General features: G+C 37.9%; 1 long non-coding RNA gene across 2 annotated transcripts; it reads right to left on the bottom strand.

Moving 5' to 3' along the window:
• Positions 1-2,044: 2,044 nt before the first annotated feature.
• On the bottom strand, positions 2,045-6,190 carry LOC107313174. Of its 2 annotated transcripts, none has more exons than XR_001554858.1 (3): positions 6,152-6,190; positions 3,959-4,069; positions 2,045-3,412 (listed from the first exon to the last, which is right to left on the bottom strand). It is a non-coding gene; the product is annotated as an uncharacterized LOC107313174 (long non-coding RNA). The 2 variants fall into 2 exon arrangements; XR_001554857.1 differs by having other exon boundaries at positions 2,045-3,520.
• Between the last annotated feature and the right edge of the window lie 8,814 nt (positions 6,191-15,004).

Consider the following 15,004-nt stretch of genomic DNA (forward strand, 5'->3'; position numbering starts at 1 on the left):
TCGCTGAAGCACAGTGTCAGGGAGTTTTCAGGTCCACTGCCCAGTAGATTGATGGTTTTAAAATATTCCATGAGAACTACAGAAAATAACATTCCTCCAAGCAGACCAAAAAAAAGAGGAAGATGTTTTCTTTGTTTTGCTAGGCAGGAAGGAAAACGAGAGTAGAAAGGCAGTAAGAACTGGGGCTGCTGGACTTGGATGGTGTGTCACAGCTGTGGGCCTGTTTTCTGTGTTAGCAGTGATTACAAATGACTTGCTGAAAGAAGAGTGGCTGCTGCTAAACAGTGGAGCAAATATAATTCAGGCATTTTCTTCACTTTTCATTAGCACAATACTGAATTCACACTGGAATGGGAAAGATCAACAAGCATGACAATAAGGGTCAAATATGAGTTGAAGAGGAAGTACGTCACTCTGCCATGGCTTGTAATTACTCTATAGGACATGCACCACATCCAGACCTTGGTTGCTGTCTAGCTTTGTCCAGCCAATCTTCAAGCTCAACAGGCAGTGAATGAATCATCCCCACTCCTGCTGATCAGCTGGCACTGCAGGAGGAGGGTACTTGGTACCATCTTCAGCTCCATGCACCAGGTCCATAAAGAGTTGCCTTAGTTGATTTTTATTACTCTGAAATCACAGAGCAATTTTAATATATATGCACACTAGTTTATACCAGCCTGCCTAGAATCTTTGCATGGCTACAGGATCTGCAAGTGCTGATCCTTTTCAGCACAGCAAACTAACACAGGTTCAGGTAGTAAGGCATCCCTGCACTATCATCTTCTCTTTCTCTGGATATCAACATTCATTCCACTGTTGTTTGAAAAATGGGGAGCTGGACAAGTAGTAGAAAAGGGGACTTCAAAACAAGTGTTTTTTCTTTTTTTTAATTGAGTACAAGGTCTGCATAGTTATTTCAGAAGTACTGAGAGATATGGAGTCTTTCCTCATGTCATATATATATATATATATACATACACACACACACACAGAGAGACAAAACTAATATACAGATTAGCCTGGTATACAGGGAAATATTACAAGAATAAATATTACAAGAGAAAAAAATAAAAAGAAATACTGCTAGAACATTGTTTAGGAATGCACTAATTCACTGTCCTAGAAAATTTAGTTCAATAACAAAGACAATTTTTTCTGTCTCTGCCTTTTATCCACAGTGAGTAGAAATATATAACTTTGTCTAGTTTCATTATGTGATGTAATCACTCTCCCTTTCATACACAGAGGTGTGCACCAGCAGAATGTCACATTAATCTCTAGAACTACCACTAACTTCAGGAAAAAAAGGATGGAGCAGGCATTTATGATTTTTTGCATTTATGCATAAATAGATTAATACCTGATTTCTAGGATTTAGATTTGCAGCACTGGAGACTGTTCCAGTGTTAGAGAACAACATTCTCACTCCATGAATCTAAAAACATCTTATAAAATGCAGAGATTAAGTTACTGTCACTCTTTAGCAGATAGACAATGAGCCCTAGGATAGTTTGAACTTATTTACCTGAGTTAATAATCACACAGTAATAGAGATAGAGATTTGGAATACACGCTTTTTCCAAGTAGTCAATGATGCATTAGATAATAAAACCACATGTAATGCTGTAATGTGATGGGAAGTACAGCAATAATAGAAGCGACATAATCCCAGGCTGCAGTAAATAAAAACAAGACCAAACATAGCAACCATAGATTCAAAAACAAAGGAAAGAAAAAACTGCACACCTTTAGAAAATCTCTGGTAGGCAGGGATCTCCAGCAAGAAATTCTGGAGAAATCCAACCCTTAAATGAGGTCTGGGAAGGGGTGGATCCTGGCTCCCCTGTTTCTGATCACTCAGCAGCATTGCATGCACCTGAGCACCCCTGGGTTGTCCCTGCTTTCCACCAGGCGCTCTATCAATGGTTCAGGCCGTGACTTAGCATTTCTGCTACACCAGAATAGAACAAATGTGAGTTCAAAGAATTAAGTACTGGTATTTGAAGATAACTTCAAATTATAGCACAAAAGCACAGATAGGTATAAAATAACGAACTACTCTTTTCCTTCTCACAAGCAGTTTTAAGACAGGTTTTTCATTCCTACTTCTTGTTTACAGACCAAATTGTATTTCTTGTTGTAAAGCAAGAGTATTCAAGGCAGGATTTTTTCAAGGCAGGATTTTTTTTTAAATTTTTATTTATTTATTTATTTTTGCATTATTCTGTTTCATACCCTTAGTCTTGAAGCACTAGTGGTGTCAAACCACATTTCATCAGCATTATCCAGTGTTTTCTAAATTACCATTTGTTTTCTTTCTTCCTCCTTTCTCTTTGCTATGCTGTTAGCTCTGTGAGCTACATCCTGCTTCCAGCTCCATTTTTGTAGTTCTGCAGCTGTCTGCTGGAGTCACTGCTACAAATTCATTTGTGCTGCTTGTCCATATTTGGTTATAAACAACACTGCAAAATCTTAAATGAATATTTTGAGTTCTCCATGGGCTTCAGCCCAGGTCGTAGCACTGTATTAGAGGCATCTGTTGTCTCTAGCTCATGCCAGTTGTATGCCACTGGTCTACTATAAGCCTATGTGGAAGGAAAGGCTGAACATCATTGAAACTGGAAAGTATGTTTCAAGCTGCTTAAAAACAGCATTGCTAAACGTTGACAAAATTGTCATAAAAATCTTTCCTTCATTCTTTCTCATAGGGGTAATAATGGCAATTTTGCTTCTTGCCTCAGCTGCCACTGAGCCATTTCAAAGCTCTGACATACTGTTGCAATTTGTATGAACAGTTCTGTCAGCAGCCAAGAACATGGGAACACCAGAGATTTCCAGTGACTTCCAGGCTTGAAGCTGCAGTGACAGAAGAACCAACAAACTGTCCATCAGGATGGCTCCTTACAGGGTATGTTTCTAGTTACTGAAGACACCCTAGAAAAAAAATAGTTTTTCTCTTTCCTGCCCACCTCCATTAGATCATAGCATTGCTGAAATGTCTTGTGTACATGAAGTCACGATATGTTTTCTCACAGTATTTACTCCTGGGCTCTGTTTTTTCCATGCTGATTGGCAGATCCACTCTCCCTTTTGCTTAAATCAGAAAATTCCTGTTGTGCTTAAAACCTGCAAAGAGCTTCCAAAGCATTTCTGTCAGTTCACCACCTCCAGCTGTACCATGAATCTCAGAAATCCTGACCTGGCAGGAGGGAGGGATGTCTCTCATCCATTACATGAGCCTTCATTTGACAGAAAGATGCTGAGTAAAAGACTGTTCATGCCTTATCACAAGCTGGGACTGTTGAAAAGATGATCTTGTAGAGTCTTCATCCTTTTATCTGTCCATCATGCTGAAGAAGCACATACAGAGATCTCAGCACTGACTTATGGCCAGAGTCTGCTCCTTCATCTTCAAAAGGAAAGAAATAAGGATTATGAGAAAGTTGCCAACTCTGTCATGCTGCCCTGCCCTTGGATGACCTCATGTGGGTCTTTCCTCTCATTGCAGCCCATCTGCCTAGAGGAAATGAGACCAGATCTCAGATATTTCATCTTCACATTGGCTCAACAGGATGGAAGAGGCCTTGCCAGTATTAAACTTTTAGAACAACGATTTAATTAGAGACCTTGCCCATTTAACAGTTCACTATTCCATAGTTCAACAGGCCTACACTTAACCATCAGAAGGAAAAAGAAAAAAATAACACTGAAAGGAAACTCCATCCATCCTCAATACCAATCAAATCATTGATGTTTCCCCTCAACCACTTCTACTTTCATTTAAGTGAACTAATATATTGGCAGTGCCCTTTCACTTTTACAGAAGGGACGCTTGCAGTTGGGAGGACTTCAAATCCTAGCTAACTGGAATCTGAGTCTCAGATCTGATAGCTTCCTGTTATTTTCTTGTTAGGTTCAGTACTTCAGTACTTCATTGTAATTTCTGTTTACTCACTTGTTTTTCAATTGAAAGCTGGGTACTTTATTGCAGAAGATGGTGAACTCCCCAGTTCAAGCATACAGGAGTTTAACTCACTGTGCTTCTGAATGCTGAGAGAAGGTAGTGCTACAAAAGAATTATACAGTTATTACTAAATCCTGAAAAGTTTCAGGCATTTTTATAAGCCATATTTTTCTCATTTCAAAATTAAGGCATATAATTCGCTTTCATTTTGCCATACTTGACTGTGTTTCTGATGGTGTTTGAACATGTTTAAAATCTTTCCCCAGCTGCCCTTTCCAAATATAAACTTTTTGCTGTTCTTTTTCTTTCCCCACTGTAAATCTTACTGTTTGGTTGTTCATATGTCTTACTCTGACTAAAACATCCTTAGCAGTAGCTTCCTCAGACAGTTAAATTTTATTTAAAGACACTGAGACATAAGATATGAAAATAATCTGAATCCACTGACTCTAATTAACATATGGTGATCTTAAGAAAATCTTGTTCCTGTCATGTTTTATTGTGATATTAAAGACATTTACCTCTCCCTTGTTAAGACTAAACAGAAAAGATATTCTGTTTTACCATGCTGGGTACTTAATCTAGTCTAAATACCAAGCTACAATAATTAATCGAAACTGCTACAGAAACACATATTACCTGTTGATTTCAGGCATAAGCTACATTGTCTCTGATTCACTTAGTATGAGACAGTTCCATCTCAACCCAAAGACATTTCCTCATTGTGCAAAACTGATCTGTTCTTTCAACTAAGAATTATACATATTCTTTGTATGATCTTCTGCATGTGTACAGAATCCTTCTAAATACCAGGGCTTCTGTGGGAAGAGAATGAGAAATGTTCTCTGTACCAGGACTAATGCTGCTCCACTCCTGCATTAAGACCTGCTGTAGGAAGTGCTTCTGCCAGGAAGAGCAGATAAACTGGAATATTTCCAGGAACTCTGGCAGGTCAGTATTATTTTAAGATGTTGTATACAGCAGGTTATCAGTATATATCACATTTATACCACCATTATTCATTAATCTTTGACCTGCGTTTTCCTTTGGCTATTGTTATTAGGAAATTTATTGTCTTTTGTTTATTTATTTTACTTTCATGGAGGGAGGATTCAGCTGAGAAACTGTTAGCCAAAAAGGAATGTAAATCATTAATATTCTCAATAAAATGAAGATGCAGACCCTCCTGGAAATAATGCTGGCTTTGCACAGAATTAGCTGGGGAAATTATGAGGTTAAACATCTTGCCTGGAAAAAACTGGAATTAATCAGAACAGAAATCTCACCACCATCTCAACCAGTGCTTGGCTTTATTCCTGTTTTTAGTCACCTGTGTGGTATGAATCATTAACCAGGCTTTCACCCACATGTGCAGTGCTACAGTCTTTCAAAAGAGCATAATTAGCATGGAAAGAAAGTTCTCTTGCCTTTACTTTTATGGCATGCAAACAAGTCTTGGAATGAAGCCAGACTGCCTCAATGAGAAAATATCCTCATCTGCAGAAATGAGGGGAAAGTCAGAAGGGACTGTATGAATAGATATTTTCCTCTTATCCTAACAACTGAATCAATCAGTCCTAGCATATTCTCTTCCAGCTTACATTTCAGACACCTATCTTCAAGTCTGTGTTTCATTACTGATTTTTTTTTTTAATCTTGTGATGTCACTGACAATTTGCTTTCCTTGTATTTACCTCTGTTTACTTTAACTCCTCTTCTTGCCAGTTGATTTCCTACCTTACTTTTCTCTTTCTTGTGTGTCCTTATTACAGCTTTTATACTTAACGAACATTATTATCATGTTATAGACCCCCTGGTAATAGGGATTTGAATCTCTTCAGAAAGAGACCGAATAACCAGTTTTAGCAAAGTGGAACAAACTTGCTTTTGTTACCATGCTTCTCTAGCTTTCCTTGAGGGAAAATTTCAAGCAGTGCAGTACAGATATTGTGGTTGCTCTTTCCATCAATGAGACAAATCTGCTGAGGCAGCACTCTTGCAGAGGTCTCAGTCTGAGCCTTTAATACCACTGATGCCAAAAGCATGTACCAATACCAGCCTGAAAAGCCTTCCAAAAAGCTTTAGTTTGATAGGAGACCATCTCCCTCCCTGGATGACTGCAATGTGGAATAATACAAAGATGGTAACAGATATTCAAAAGGTTATTTATAGGGAAGAACTCACCAATATGGATGCCTTTGCTGGGAAATACTGAGGCAATCTCCACTGGGGAACAATCTCCAAGAGATACTACCTTAGCTGTGGTCAGCCTTTAAATGAGGTCCAGAAGAGGTGGAGTCAAGCTCCATCCCTTCCAGGAGCACAGCTAAATTACTCTCAGCTGTGCTCCCACAGCTGACCCAACACTTGCTTCAGCTGATTAATCAGAGGTTCAGGCTGCGATCACCAATTTCCCATACAATGACAAATCTTATATCCAAGTATTTCTACACTAAACTGTTGTTGCCTTAACTCAAACTACAAAAATGTACACAGGTGTTCTGGAAAGCACTATTTAAAATCTAATTAATGTCATAGAGTCCTTTGCTCTGATGTGAACTAGTCAACTGTGAAAATGCATCCTTGCTGTTAGCTCTTTCTGACAGGTGTCACATTTGCTTGGCTAGAGTGGCACAAAGGTTTGTAGAATTGTTGAGAAGATGTTAAATTTATGAAGAATAGGAGAGAAGCAAATAACAATAATGCACTTTTTTTTTTAAAAATAAATAATCATATTTCAAATCTGTAGTGACTCTTTTTTCAACCCCCATTTTTAAGTTAAATATAATCCAACTTCTTGGTTGGAAAAGCTTTCTGAACAGCTATTATAGCTCACAATAACTGTATGAATTATAAAATAGTAGCTACAGTATTATTTATCACGTGCATTTTAAGGCTCTAGCCATTCATCTCGGAGGATGCTGAATTTAAAACTTCAAAGGATGGCTGGAATCCATTGTGTTACAAAATTACATTTAACAATAGAATAGCATACCTATCAACTGCACACTTTTCTGTTACTCATTACTAAGTTTTCCTTTAACAGTTGTAAAAACTGGCAGGTGCAGATTGTTCATTTAACAGTGGGCAAGCGTCACATGCATCACAAACACATGGTTAGGTTTTTCTTGGCAGATGAGTTTAAAATCATTTCTGGTTTTACAGAGAGTGTATCTGACCATAAAGAAAAGAGCTTTACAAAATAAAAATCACTTGAAACATGTATTGAATCTGTTAAATATCTTAAAGTTCAATAATAGATAAGAAGATGGGAAGATGTAATATCTGCACCCACTAGTTAAGGACAATAACTGTCTAAGAACTTCTGTTTTCTCTTGTAGGGCTACATCACAAAATCTGCAATATCATTGCACGAAAGGGGCTGAAAATTTTGCAGTTGCCTGGCATGACCATCTTGGTAGACCCAGGAACTCCTTTCTCCATCTTAGATTTCACTGAGTGTAAAACATGAAGCAGAGCTTATTCCAAGCAAAATGCTGCAGCACATTATCCACTCCAGCTTTTAACATATACACATACACACTCATTATTTCAATAACCTCTCTCCCTTATTCGCTTTTGTATCTGGATTTCTTTTTGTTCCCCTAAACATAGAATCTGGAGATCTGAATTTCTAACTTCATACTTTTCATCTTCTCTCACCCATATTGAGGATTCTGTTAAATTCTAATTTTTCTTTAGGATCACTTAAATGTGCCATCTTCCCCTTTCCAAGCCCCTAGAAGTATTGACTATTGCAGTCCTTGTCAAGGGTTCTGAGCAGTTTCTCTATAGCCACAACTTTGTCCCTCTTCTATCCCCCTTTTCCTTCCTTTTCTATGTCCTTCTTCCTACCTCTTTACATTTATGTGACTCTGCTCTACATTTTGTCACAAGAGAAATCCTTACAGGGATTACTTCTACTGTTAAGCAGAAAGCCATCCAGTGGGTGAAGCTTTCATTAAAATCAGTCCTATTTTTGGCAGCTCTATTGTGTGGATACACTTGCAGAGAGATCAAATGGTGGTATTTAGACTGGAGTAAAATTTGCTATGGATATCTATCCTAAGCATTAATAGTGGTTGTCCTATGTAAATTAAAGACACTTTGAATACAGAGCCCTGTTGTTAGTCAAGAGACTTTCTGAAAAGTTAGAAAATAATCTAAATGTTTTGTGAGTACCTGAAAAAATAACGAATTTATATTCTCAGATCATGGGATACACTGTAAGTGGTAATTTTGGAGATTCCTGCCATATTTATTATTCCAGGATATTAGATGATCTTGGCTGTACCCAGTTCATGAAGGTATCACAAATAATACACATTAATTTTTGTTTCTGCCTAGCAGCAGGACTTTCAGTAGACTACTATATTAATTTTTATCTTTTGGTGACACTGATTTCCTTTCATGGAGCATATTTCCAATGTAACAGAAAATATAAAACTGCCTAATAACAGCACAGGAAAAACTCTCTGGGCTGACAAAGGAGCATTGCAGCAGCTGACCATGTGATCCTCATTTTTTTGCTGTAACTGAGGAAATTCATCATGATGACAGACACACTTGAGAGAAGAGCCATAGTTTCTCTCCCAGTCACGTATCCATGGAGCATGTATCAGACACAAAGCTCCCCCAGCCCTCTTCCATACAAATGTATGGTTATTATCTGGCGTTCAAAGCATAGGAAGCCAAACAGACTGTGTATCTGACAGCATACATACTATTATCTTTCTTCTGCTTTCTGTTCTGGATGAACACTCTGAATTGGTTTATTCTAAAGCAAAATGTTTTCACTAGCAACTGATGTGTTTCCTCCAGTGATATTTGACAAAGAGAAATGCTTCAGGCTTTGCATGGATGCATTTTCCCAGTTCTGGAAATGGTTCAATATTTTATTATTCTGAGGAATGCCTTTATGCTCCTTAGCAAGTACTGACCAATCTATTATTCCACCTTCTCTAAAGATATTCAGTCACTCACAAGCCTACCTCTTATTTACATTAGAAGCACTGCATCTCCTGAGTTAAATACACAAATACTTTAGGAAATGAAATAATTCAATATTGTGTTCTGACAGTGTTTTGTAGTCAAAGCCTTAAAAATGTGAGCAAAGTGAGTCAGGAGATGGAAGGAAGGAAATAAGGAATAGGAGACCTCATGAGTACATATAAAACACAAGTGCTTCAAATCTTCATTCATTACACAATGCAAAAATAAAAGGTGAGCCAATAAAGGTGATAAGAACAGTGAGTTAAACTTGATAGAAAGAAACACTTCCCTCTAATATATGTGGCTGAAGAGTAGCTCTCTCCGCTACAGGAAAGCCAGGCATTGGAGACCTTTCAGAGACTACAAAGGACATACTTAAATTTCAACAATATCTGTGTTCACACCAATACCCCTAGAAAGCCTTAAGTTTTAGGCTAGAGTATATCTGATCTCTGACTTCTAGAGAACAGGATGGAAATCAATTATGTTGTATTTGTTTGCTTTGAGGATTTCTAGCTTGTTGTTCTTGTTGATGTGGGAAAACTTCCAGATAGGGGTTGCTGGCCAACTTTAGCCTTATGGCTGCTCCGCTGAAGAAATCTCACGTTGTCTCACTATGTTTTATTCAGAGCATTTCTAGAGATGAGTTTTTTTACAGAAAGAAGGAAGGAGCACAAGTGTCCATATTGCACAGTGACTATACTGAAAGATGAGTGTTTACAAGACTAGAGTTTCAACAGGTCCCAGAGGGAGGATTCAGTTCATATTTTCATTGGAATCCCAGAGAAAATCCTTAAACATGGTAAGCTGACAACAAACATTTCCTCAGGTGAAATTCTATTGCCAATTATATATATATATAACATATATATTGTTAGAGGAAAACACAAGTGATAAAAATCCTGGCAATACTGAAACATGCCATTTTTCATGATAACCCATTTTTCAGAACACTTCAGTTCTATACACTTTATTTAGTAATTTTCAATTATATAACAAAAATCTGACTCTGTTTCAGAGTTATTTTTTCTGTCTAATGTGAATCTTAGTTAAGAAATCTCAAAACCCATAGCCGATTGCAGTGTTTGTTCTCTGCCTCATACTCAGATGATTTGTGTAATGTTTTTCCAAGCTACCAGCTCTGCTGAAAGTAAGGATTTGTGGAGAAAATCCTTGTTATAGTTCATTGAAATGATTGTGAATAAGTTGCTTAAAAACCTTTGAAAATCTAACTCTGAGTCTCTGAGGGGTGATGTAAAGATATGCATAGATACTATTAATGAACACAAGTTGAGTAGTGAGGAATGTATAATTAGGCTGTTTCTGATGTTTATCAGAGCGGAAGGAGCCATGAATAAAAAGCAGGTGTTTAATCAACATGGTGAGACATGCATGCTTGCTGCAAGCTGACTTTCTCTAACTCATTTAGACTGTTAATGTGGAGATGGAGCAGTGTGTGGAATGGCATGATGAAAGGAGGCAAGTGTGGAGCACATTTATCCCTGGGGGGACGTATAGGTACACAGTATTTCAGTGCCGAGGCTGTCACAAGCCAGCAAATGAAAATGGAAGTATATTTCTGCTTACACTCCTCATGGAGCATGCTTGGAAAGAGAATATGTGAGCTGTGGTAAGGTCATGTACACTGCTGTCCTTTTGTCTTACTAGTGGCATCTCTGATCTCCACTGCAAGGCTCCAGATTTACAGCACTGATCCTTCCAGCAGAGAGAGAGGCTGAGTTTCTTCTGGATAAGGTAAAGTAAAAGGGTTTCCTTCCATGATATAGGAAAGTGAAATGGACAGATAGTGAGGAGGACAGCAGAAAAATAAGCTCTTCACCCTCCCAGCTTTCTGAGATATGAACCACTGAACACTTGGATAAATATAAAATATAAGCTAGTTCAGCTAATGAATCTTCTAATGAATATATTGAATAGTTAACACTTTTCACTCTACCTTGATACAGATTATCTCTTTAAAGTTATCATAGACCAATTCAGTTCTGGTGTGATTTCAGTGGATTCAGTAGGGTTGCAGCATCCTTACAACAAGGCTGAAATTGTTTCTTTGTTCCATTTCCTTTTTCCTGACCAATCATAATTCCATTGTCCTGGATTTAACTCTTCTAACAAAACAACAATTACTGCATGAAATGTTTTTGTTGTCCATTTGCAAAGGGTGACCTTCCTTTTCCCTTGCAGAAGTCCCCAGATGGAAGTATAAGTTTTCACAGCTGAATGACTTTCAATACACAAACAAGAGCAGGGTGAAAACCTTAGCATTGCTATTATTGCTGCTCTCTATAAACAATTACTTATCTTAATAGGGATTAATATAAGAACTAATCGGTTACAGAAATAAACTGAAACTGCTGCAAAGCCTGTCTTGGAGCTGTAATTTCCTCCAGCAAATAGAGCTGTGGAGCTACTCATCAAGTTGGGTATTTTTCATCAGGGAGGCTACCAACAGCATGAAAGTGCAAAAACAGGGTATGCCAGTATTAGCTGGGAGGAAAGTCCTCTCAAAATTAGCAAAAAAGAAAGAAAAACAGCATATGAAGACTGCAACATATGATGACACAAAATACATGCTACATGTATCTTGTTAACCATTCAGGCTTTACAAATGATTTCAAATACAGGAAAAATGACCAAGGTGTGCAGACAACTAAAAAGCAACAGAATGTGATAGGTAATCATTTTTACATGCTGAATTTTAATGGACAGACAGTTCATTATGAGCAGCAATAATATGGAACCAACTACTTAGAAATGCTGTGCACTAGCACAATCAGATTAAATGTAACCTTGTGAACCGCTAATCAGATTACGTTTCAGTGAGCTAATCAACGCAATGTTGTGATTATATGGAGTTTATATAGATTACTAGAAGTAAGAGCTGTCAATTCGATAGAATTAATAATCTGTCTTTTCTCATTTCTAAGATTCAACCTCAGTAGCGGGAGCTTTACTCAGTCTTTTGTTATGTTCTGTTTATTTGCCATTCACTAGGATAACTTCATTCAACCAAGCAAAGGGATCAGTAGAAATCTCTTCCCTGTCAAACTAGCATCATACTTTGTTGTGATGTGTGAAAAATAAATAAATAAATGACAACATATAGAAAGATCCATGTCTTTTTCTAAGGAATAGCAGCTTCACAAAGATGCTAATAAGAGCAGCTCAGTCAGTGCTCCTTTTATCTGCTGGATTCAGGGCTCTGCAGTGTGTTCATCCTGTTGTTCTGATGACAGTTAAGAGCCTACTCTATTTCAGCATTGCCTCCATCTCAGCTGCCTCCTCAGCTTCTCAATGGAGCTCAAAAGGTGGCTCTGAGCTTCTTCTGTGATTTGTGGCTCAGCGTGGGATTTGCTCTCGACTCAGCCAGCAAATTGTGCTGAGATGTGTGATTCTTCTGAAGCTCAGATGTGTGGCCAGCCATAGCATCGCTGTTGTAGATGCAGAAATTTTCCATTCACACAACCCCTTTTATTACAGAAATGCCTTTGTATGGTGACCAACTTGAACAAGCAAATACATTGCACATGATGCATTAGTAATAATTCCTTGGATATGTGATTAAAGCTGTACTCCCACCAAGGGGAGCAGACAAACAACACTGATTGTGTTGTAAGCCCAGCCAATACCCTATCCTGGCTACTCCTAGGCACATCGTGGGGAGACAGCAGCCACCAGCACACCTCCACAAGCCTAGAAGAGCAAAGGGGCAGAATGACAGATTGTGACCCAAACAATAGGTTCCTAAGGAATGAACAACCAGTCCAGGCCCCTGCCATTGCTCTTCCTGTAGACCCTCAGCCCCCTGTCTCTGGGTGTGTCCTTAAGCTGACATCAGCTTTTAATATACAACTTTAACTATATATGTATGCATATTTTATTATATAATCCCTTGCAATATGTCTGTTGGTAGAAAACCTGTGCAAAGGGCTCTGAAAAGTGAACTCATCTCTTGTCCACTCTGATAGTTATTTCACAGATCATTCCTCCTGAAGCCTCCCTTGTCTCTGACGGCAGTCTCCTGCAACACCTCTAGCATTTCTTGGTTGTCTGTTCATGTATGAACATTCAGACACCTCTCTTCTGACTCCTGTGTGCAGTTACTACTTCTTTTTCTCCACTGGAAATTTCTGTCTTGATGCTTCCTGGGATCACATTTGCCTTTTTCACATCATTTAACTTTTGGTGATGCTGTGACCAACTAATACACTCAGGTCATTCAAGTCTCTCCTCCTCTCCTCTTCTCTCTCATCTTAACCTAGTTTATCTGCCTGTTTATTTCTATAGGCCAGACCAGATATTCCTGCAACCTTTGTGAACACTGATGCAAACTGCGCTTATCCCATTCTCTCCACTGACCCATTTATTCTTATCTTTTTCTCTCCACAAGACTATGTTCTAATTTCCTTAGCATGATCAGTATCTGCCTAAGCAGCATCAATTGTTACTTTATCATTGTTTTACAATCTTCTAATAACCTTTTTTAATATCCCCCAACTGCAAGGTTTTATCCTTTCTACTAAAATACTATAATATTACTACATTTAAATACATAAAAAGAATAAGCAGACAAATACAACTGAAAGAAAATCTAAATGTTATATTCAAAGCAGACCAGCCTGGCCTTTTCCATATTTTTTGAACTTTTGAAGGCTAATCTACAAAACAAAAATTTCAAGTAAGGAAAGTTCTTCCTTGTTTCTAAAAGTAGAATTTGTTCTAGGATCGTTCGAGTTGGAAGGGATCTTTAAAGATCATCTAGTCCAAGAGGGCTAATATTCTAAAGGGAGGATGGTTGGCATGGCTATTTTTGATCTGCTTAACATATATTTAAATGTATGTTAAGCAAAAAAAGTTGCCAGGACTTATGGAAAACTACAGAAGCTGAACATATATTGTAAGGAAAATACACACTTCTCCACCTATATCCAGATAGCACCTTCATTGTGAGACAGAACACTGAATAAGAGAGGCATATTCAGATCATCTGTGTGTTCTCTGGTGAACTGTGCATAATCACCGTGGAGGAAAATAGCATAATTATAGAAAATAATGGTGTTAAATTAATACTGTCTGAAGGGCTACAAATGATCTGACAGTGGGTGACTAAGACATTGTTTTGCCATTGGATGGGGTAAGCACAAGGTCACAGACAGCAAGCCAAGGAAGGGTTTTTGTCTTTACTTAAGTTTGAAGCAGTGAGATGATAAATGAAATGATATAGCAAGAATAATACAGAACAAGGCAATGCACCTAACAATTGCTACATGATGATAGTGACAGTGATTAAGAAAGGTACATTCCCAATTGCCTTAATACTTTACTATCATCCACCAGATCCCACAGAGCCTCAGTTGCAGTGAGGATTTGGAGAGTCTTTCCCAGCAACTGGAAAATCGTATGTAGTGTGCCCATTTGTAATTGAGGTCTCCAAGTTCACTGCAAGAGGGTCCAGCTTTTATATTGTTGAATAAACAAGTTTACATGACAATTAGGTGGAAACATCTGGTTTCATTCTCCCTTTGGATTCCACCTCAAGCCTGGCCAGGGCTCAAGGAGGAACCAAGGAAGTTTGTGTACTAGTAGGCCTTGACACTATGCTTCTAAACAAGGAAAGGTTAATACATTCTCATAATGCTTTATCTAAGCTACATCTCTTGCTAATGAGATTTTTGTCCAAGATACACATTTTGCTAATGATCAGATACTGATGATAAATAATTCTGGAGTGCAAGTTTTATCTAAAGGTCAACTTTGGTTCACGACCTACTATTCAGGCCTACTACTTCAGCCATTGAAATACAATCTTTTATTGATTCAAAATGTAAATTGCACTTTTTTTTTTTTTTTTTTTTTTTCCATTTTCACTTTTGTGACATACTTCTTCTCAGGAATACAGTTTTCTTTAGATGTATTTAACCTCTGCTAAAAACAGAAATGTTAAGTCCTTTGCTCAAACATTTTAGTTATTCTTGGTATCTGTCTAAAGGTAAGTTACAGACTCATTTTACAATTCGCTTAAGCTTT

Source organism: Coturnix japonica, chromosome 4, assembly GCF_001577835.2.
Source record: "Coturnix japonica isolate 7356 chromosome 4, Coturnix japonica 2.1, whole genome shotgun sequence".
In the NCBI taxonomy this organism is placed as follows: domain Eukaryota; kingdom Metazoa; phylum Chordata; class Aves; order Galliformes; family Phasianidae; genus Coturnix; species Coturnix japonica.